This window comes from Ceratotherium simum, chromosome 6, assembly GCF_057802395.1.
Source record: "Ceratotherium simum simum isolate JZ-2026a chromosome 6, ASM5780239v1, whole genome shotgun sequence".
In the NCBI taxonomy this organism is placed as follows: domain Eukaryota; kingdom Metazoa; phylum Chordata; class Mammalia; order Perissodactyla; family Rhinocerotidae; genus Ceratotherium; species Ceratotherium simum.
This window is the reverse complement of record NC_141905.1, coordinates 9,579,817-9,586,697: the sequence shown is the minus strand read 5'-3', so window position 1 is coordinate 9,586,697 and position 6,881 is coordinate 9,579,817. Positions and strand designations below refer to the sequence as shown.

Genomic DNA, 6,881 nt, shown 5'->3' with positions numbered 1-6,881 from the left:
AGGTTGTTTAATCTCCACATATTTGTGAATTTTCCAGTTTACTTTGTGTAATTGATTTCTATTTTCATACTACTGTGGTCAGAAAAGATGCTTGATATGCTTTCAGTCGTTTTAAATTTAAGACCTGTTTTGTGGCCTAACATGTGATCTATCCTGGAGAATGTTCCATGTGCACTTGAGAGGAATGTGTATTCTCCTGCTTTGGATGTAATGTCCTTTAAATGTCTGTTAAATGTATCTGGTCTAATGTGTCATTCAAGTCCTATGTTTCTTTATGATTTTTTGTCTGGATGATCTATCCATTGGTGAAAGTGGAGTATTGAAGTTCCCTACTATTATTGTATTGCTGTCTATTTCTTCAGTAAGGTCTGTTAATATTTGCTTTATATAGTTAGATGCTCCAATGTGGAGTGCATAAATATTTACAAATGTTATATCCTGTTGGGTTAACCCCTTTATCATTATATAATGACCTAGATTGTCTCTTATTATAATATTTTTAAATAATAATAATCTTATTGTAATCTTTTAAAGAATGCAAATATACCTCTTTCAGAGGAACACAGGGAGATGAGTGTTTCTGTCTGTGGGCTCTGCACTGAGACCTGGAGGGATAAGTTAAGAATTGGGTTTTTCTGTCATTTGTTTTCTATGTCCTGTTGAAGTCATGAACATAAGCCCCACGGGCCACCAGAGCCAGAATATTAAGGGATGTGTCTTTTGGGTGATAGCTGTAAAAACTGGGGAACAGTATGGGCAAAAACACCTCTCACGAGGATACCTTCACCTGGAGTGAGGAAGAGGGAAAGAGTGAAAATGGTACATCTCAGCCTCCCATGTCTGTGGAAAGTATTACAAAGGCCCGGTGGGGGTGATGACGCGGTTGGTTGAGAAGAGAGGAGGGGCAGGCGGTGTGTGGAGGGAGACACGCTGGGTGAGGAGACGAAAGGACAGAGGTCGGGTGAGGAGAGAGGAGGGGCAGCCGGTGTGTCGAGGGAGGCGCCCTGGGGGCGGTGGCAAAAGGAGAGGGAGACGGCGGGAGGCAAAAGCCTACAGCACCCGGCATTCCCAGGCGGCCTCCCATCCAAGTACTAACGAGGCCCGACCCTCCGAGATCAGACGAGATCGTGCGCGTTCAGGGTGGTACGGCCATAGACGCCACCTGGGCTGCCGCCCGGTGCCCCTAAGAAGCCGGGCTCCGCCGCCCCGCCCTCTGGGACGCCGGCCCCCAGAACCCTGTGATGCGCACAAGCCGCCTGCGCCCCCTGCGCGCCCCGCCCGCCCCGCTCGCTGCCGCCGGCCCGCTGCGCTCCCCTTGCCGCCGCCGCTGCCGGCCGGCGGAACCCTGCGGTGCGCTGCCCTGCCGCCCGCCCAGGGCCTGAGAGGCCTCTGGCACCCCGCGGGCGGGGGGCGGGGCGCCAGCCTAGGCGCTCTCCCGCCCCGTCCCGGGACTCTCCAGGCTCGGGCCCGCTCGGCTCGCTCCCGAGGTCGCAGGAGATCGGCTGCTCGGGGCCATGTGGCAGGAGGCGTCGCGGCGTCAGGGCCCCCCGGCCCGCGCTCCTCTGAGCCCCCTACGGCCCGAGGAGCCTCCCAACCCGGGCCCTGGCCGCCGCTGCTCCGGGCCGGCCCCCAGTGGCCCAAAACCACCCGGAGCCACCCTCGCGACCACAGGGCATCGGCGGAACCCCGCCGCCATCCCTCGGTTCGAGTGGGGGCGGGGCACGGTTACCCCCCACGCCACCCGCCGAGACGGAGACCCCGCCCACACCCATCCCCCGTGGTGACGCAGGAGAGCTCCTGAGCGAGGGAGCGGAGAGACGGAGCGACTGAGAGGATCCAAGCCACAGACCTAGACAGACAGCCACCGGGACAGACACACAGACACTGACGCTGACACAGAGAGCCTCTGCAGAAGAGGCAGCTTGCCCACGGCAGGGTGGTCGTGCTTGAGCTGGGCCCCAGGCAAGGAGGCAGTGGCCCTGGGGCAGGCAATCCCTCCTGGGGCCCTAGGACGCGCAGCCTCGGTCTCAGGAGTCCGGTGCCGCTCGGGGAATGTTGTCTCAGGGGACTCTTCCACTACCTCTGACAGACAGGGCCAGGACCAGGGAGAAGAGAGTGAGGCACCTGAGTGAGGGGACACGGAACATCTCAGCCATCCAGGTTCACGGTATTTTCGTTCGATGTTTTAAAAACCAAAAAGACTGCAAGATATCCACGAGGAACCAAACGTCAACATTTTAAATAAAGGCAGGGCCACAGAACAACAATAACAAAAAAAATTGGATGCCAGGCACGTGGGGCGAGAAAGTTATCAAACTGGGGAAGGGGACTTTAAGAAAAACAAAGATAAATAAAAAAATGACAAGTTGAAACACAGGTGCGGAAACGAAGGTTTTGTTTTGAGTGAGAAAATCAATGAGAACAAAGTACTAACTTTATGGAGACCCACCACAAACATCAGAAAATCCAGAAGCCGTCACGTGTTGGATGAACTGCCTGAAATGCTCCTCTAACCCATTTTCCCCTGTAGTTTTGCAGATGATCTTCTGAAAACCTTCACTAGGTTTCTGCGGTGTCTCACCTCTAGAAGTATTTGCTGCTTGTAGCTTTCTGATCCGTTGGGGGTCCCCCGGCGGGGGAATGCAATCCATTCTCTCTGACACGATGACTCGACCAACTGGTTGGGGCAGCCAAGTGAACTGCTAGGGTCTGTTGGGCCCCTAGCGGGTGGGAAGAGGCCGAGGACACAGGGAGCCCACGAGCGCGGAGTCGGGGTCACGCCGGGCCCCAGTGGGCCCTGGGTCCGGGTGGGGCCTCCAGGTTGAAGGGCTGGGCTGCGACTGTCTGCCCGCGCCTGGGCGGATGACCCGCACGCGGGCAGCAGCTGGGCAGCGGTGGGGGTGGGGGCGGGCGCGGAGGCCGGAGGGCCGGCCGGTGTGTCGAGGGAGCCGCGCTGGGGACGGTGGCGAAAGGAGAGGGAGACGGCAGGAGGCAAGAGCCTACAGCACCCGGCATTCCCAGACGGTCTCCCATCCTTGTACTAAGGAGGCCCGACCCTGCTTAGCTTCCGAGATCAGAGGAGATCCGGCGCCTTCAGGGTGGTATCGCCGGAGGCGCTGGGACTGCCACTGGGCGCCCCTAAGAAGCCGCGCTGCGTCGCCAAGCCCCTGTGACGCGAGTCGCCAAGCCCCTGTGACGCGCGCCCCGAGGCCCCTGCGCCGGCGCCCCCACGTCCCCGCCCGCCTGCTGCCGCCAGCCCGCCGCGCTCCACCCGCAGCCCGGCCGCCGCTGCCGGCCGGCGGCCCAGCCAAACACGGCCTTGCGCTGCCCTGCTGCCCGTCCAGGGTGCAGGAGGCCTCTGGCACCCCGGAGGGCGGGGGGCGGGGCGCCAGTCTAGGCGCTCTCCCGCCCCATCCCCGGACTCTCCAGGCTCGTTCCTTGCTCGGCTCCCGAGATCGCAGGAGATCCGGCTGCTCGGGGCCGTGTGGCGGGAGGCGTCGCGGCGTCAGGGCCCCAGGTCCGCGCTCCTCTGAGCCCGCTCGGGCCCGAGGACACTCCCAACCGGGGCCCTGGCCGCCCCTGCACCCGGCCAGCCCCAAGTGGCCCAAGCCCACCCGGAGCCACCATCTCTACCAGAGGGCATCAGCGGAACCCCGCCGCCCTGCCTCGGTGGCGGGGGAACGGGGGCACCCTTCCCCCCACGCCACCCTCCGAGACTGGGACCCCGCCCCCACCAAGCCCGCGTGGTGACACAGGAGAGCTCCTGACCGAGGGAGCGGAGAGGCAGAGAGACGGAGAGACTGAGAAGATCCAAGACACGGACCTAGTCAGACACCCACCGGGACGGACACACAGGCACTGACGCTGATGCTGACCCTGACACAGAGAGGCTCTGCACGCGAGGCAGCTTCCCCACGGCAGGATGGTCGTGCTTGAGCTGGGCCCCAGGCAAGGAGGCCGTGGCCCTGGGGCAGGCAATCACCTACCTGGGGCCCTAGGACGTGCAGCCACCGTCTCAGGAGTCCGGTGCTACTCGACTTCCTGCCCCGCGACCCGCCCAGCGAGGAACCACACACGGGAACCTGAGCTGTGCGTGAGTGTGCGTGCGTGTGTGCGCGTGCGTGTGTGTCTGCGCGTGTGTTTCTTTCTCTCTCTGCTTCTTCACTCTGGCTCTTTTCCTCTTTCTGCGGGGCGACCCCGGACTCGCTGAGTTGATGGAGCCATCCATCAGACAGAAGATAAGTCAGGAAACAGAGAACTTCACACAATAAACCAACTCGATCTAACAGGCATATAGAAGCCTCTCCTCAACGACCACAGCGTACACATTCTGCTCAAGTGTACGTGGGACGTTTCCCAGGATCTACCATATGTCAGGGGCACAAATTAAGCCTCCTTAGTTGTAAAAAGATAGCTATCATCCCGAGGACATACAGATGAGCACAACGATGTGCTCATCGGGAAGAAAAGCCACGTCAAAACACCCGTTGGTGTCCCCCGACGTCGTAGGTATCCCTGTCCCGCGACCTCTGGGCTTCGTGGTTCTGTGCGGGATCCCTTTCGAATCATACACTCGGGATCGGCTGCATGATGTCTACGCCGACGGTCTCAAGGCTCTGGGCCCTGTGGACATGCTTGAATCCCATTGGAAAGGGCACCCTGGGACAGAGAGATCACGGGCAGAGGGCAGGGTAGGGGAAAGAGAAGGATTCAATCAACAGACGTCTAACGAGGCCCTGCTGCGTGCACTGCTTTCTGTTTCCCACACGACAAGCATGTTTCGTCAGGTATGCCGTCTCCGGCCTGTATATGGTGGTAGTCTGTTGGTCTTCCTATCCCTACAGGAAGTTAACTCCCCAAACGCAGAGATTTCTAACTCTTTTCTTGGCTGCTGTGTTGCCAGCACTTACTTTAAGGTTGGTTGCACTATAAGAGCAACATAAGGGATCCTTGTGGTTGGAAATTTTCTGTTTCTTTACTGTATCAATGTCAATATCTTGGTTGTGATATTGTACTGTTGTTTGAAAGCTCTTACTATTGGGGGAAACTAAATACAGGGGAGACCGCATCTCTCTGTACTATTTCTTACAATTGCATGTGAATCTACAAATGAAAATTTTCCCCAAATTAAAATTTCAATTTAAAATTGCAGACAATTAATGTATTTGTGACATATTTTACTGCACATTCCTCCTACTGTTTCTTTATATTGAAATAAAAACAAATTCAGTCCCCATAGCACATATTCTTAAAAGTCCAGGAATCTTCTTCTATAATAAATCACTTAGCATCTTTGGCTGCTAACAAACCATCCCAAATTTTAGTGGCATAAAAACAAAACTAATTACTTATTACTTTTATTTCTCATTGTTCTGGCTGTTGACTGGGCTCAGCTGAGTGGTTCCCACTCAGGGTCTCTCATGCATTTGCAGTTATACAATGGCTAGGGCTAGAGTGGTTCAAAGGTTTCCTTACTCACATGTCTGGTGCTTGAGCTACAAGAATTAAAGAGCTGGGGGCTCCTCCCCTATCTCTCTCTGTCTCTGAGCAGTTTCTCTAGGTGATCTCTCAACATAGTGTCTTCAGAGTAGCTTCAAAGTGAATGTACCAAGAGAGGGAACCAGGTGGAAGCTATGTTGCCTTTTTTCACCTAGACTTGGATATCATGCCACATCACTTCCACCATATTCTGTTCTTTCTCTTTCTCTGTCTTTGATTATCTTTCTTTTTCATAGCCCTTTTCTCACCCCACTCAAGATTCCCTCTTCCATCCACTAGCAAACAACCAAATTTGTCTTATATTCCTAGACAAAAATTTCTCGTTTTTCACTTATTCTTTGTGGATTTCACTTGGGTCAAAGGCAGAGGAGCTAGGAGGCAGCATTCACTTTGCAAACCCAAAGAGGGTTATCGTGACAGATCAGAGTATTGTTCACAATTCTTTACTCCTTCCATGTAATAATTATGTATCTATTCCCTTTGCCATGTTACATTGCAGTACTTTTCACTAGAATAAGCCGAGTATGTTGCCCCACCCCACTGATGTTGGGCTTGGTCAATGGAATGTTAGCAAACACGATACAAGGAGAGGCTTTAAATGGATTTGAGTCATTTGGCTTAGTTTCTTGAACTACATCCATCAGCCATCAGAAGATCCCGCCCCAGTTAACCACAGATCCCTGAATGAGATGCCACGTGGAACAGACCTGCAGCTAATCTTTAGCCAGAGTCACAGCCATTCAATTCCAGCAGAACCCAGCCGATCCACCAATTGTGAGTGAGGAAAAGACCTATTTGTTCTCACAAGCTGGTGAATTTGGGGTTTTGTTTGTAACATTACCACAGGAAAAAAAATTACCAAAAACCGTGATAATTGTGGGGCTTTAACTCTCCTAAATGCAACAAGGATAAGACCAGTTTGTGTTTAGCAATTTTTCCCTGTTTGTGAGTAAAAGATTAAGAAAATTCTTTTCTTTTATGCTTGATGATTTTAACTTCTGTTTACTTTCTCACTCTGCCCCCCTGGAAATCTGATAAATATGGAAAACCATTGTGACCCCTGAGTGGATCACAAATAATGAGAAACAATTAATACCCAATAAGAAGCCATAATTTGAGGCTTCCCTTACCTTAGAAGTCGCCTGTATTAGTTTGCTAGGGCTGACATAATGAATTACTACAAACTGGGTGACTTAAAACAACAGAAATTTATTTTCTCATAGTTCTGGATGCTAGAAATTTGAAATCAAGGTGGAACCAGAGCCACGTTCTCTCTGAAGGCTCTAGGGGAGGATTCTTCCTTGCCTTTTATAACTTGTGGTAGTTGCTGGCAATCCTTGGGCTTCCTTGGCTTTTAGATGCATCATTCTAATGTCTGCCTC

At 53.6% G+C, this 6,881-nt stretch overlaps 1 pseudogene; it reads right to left on the bottom strand.

Moving 5' to 3' along the window:
• Positions 1–2,996: 2,996 nt before the first annotated feature.
• On the bottom strand, positions 2,997–3,115 carry LOC147916758 (5S ribosomal RNA; annotated as a pseudogene).
• Between the last annotated feature and the right edge of the window lie 3,766 nt (positions 3,116–6,881).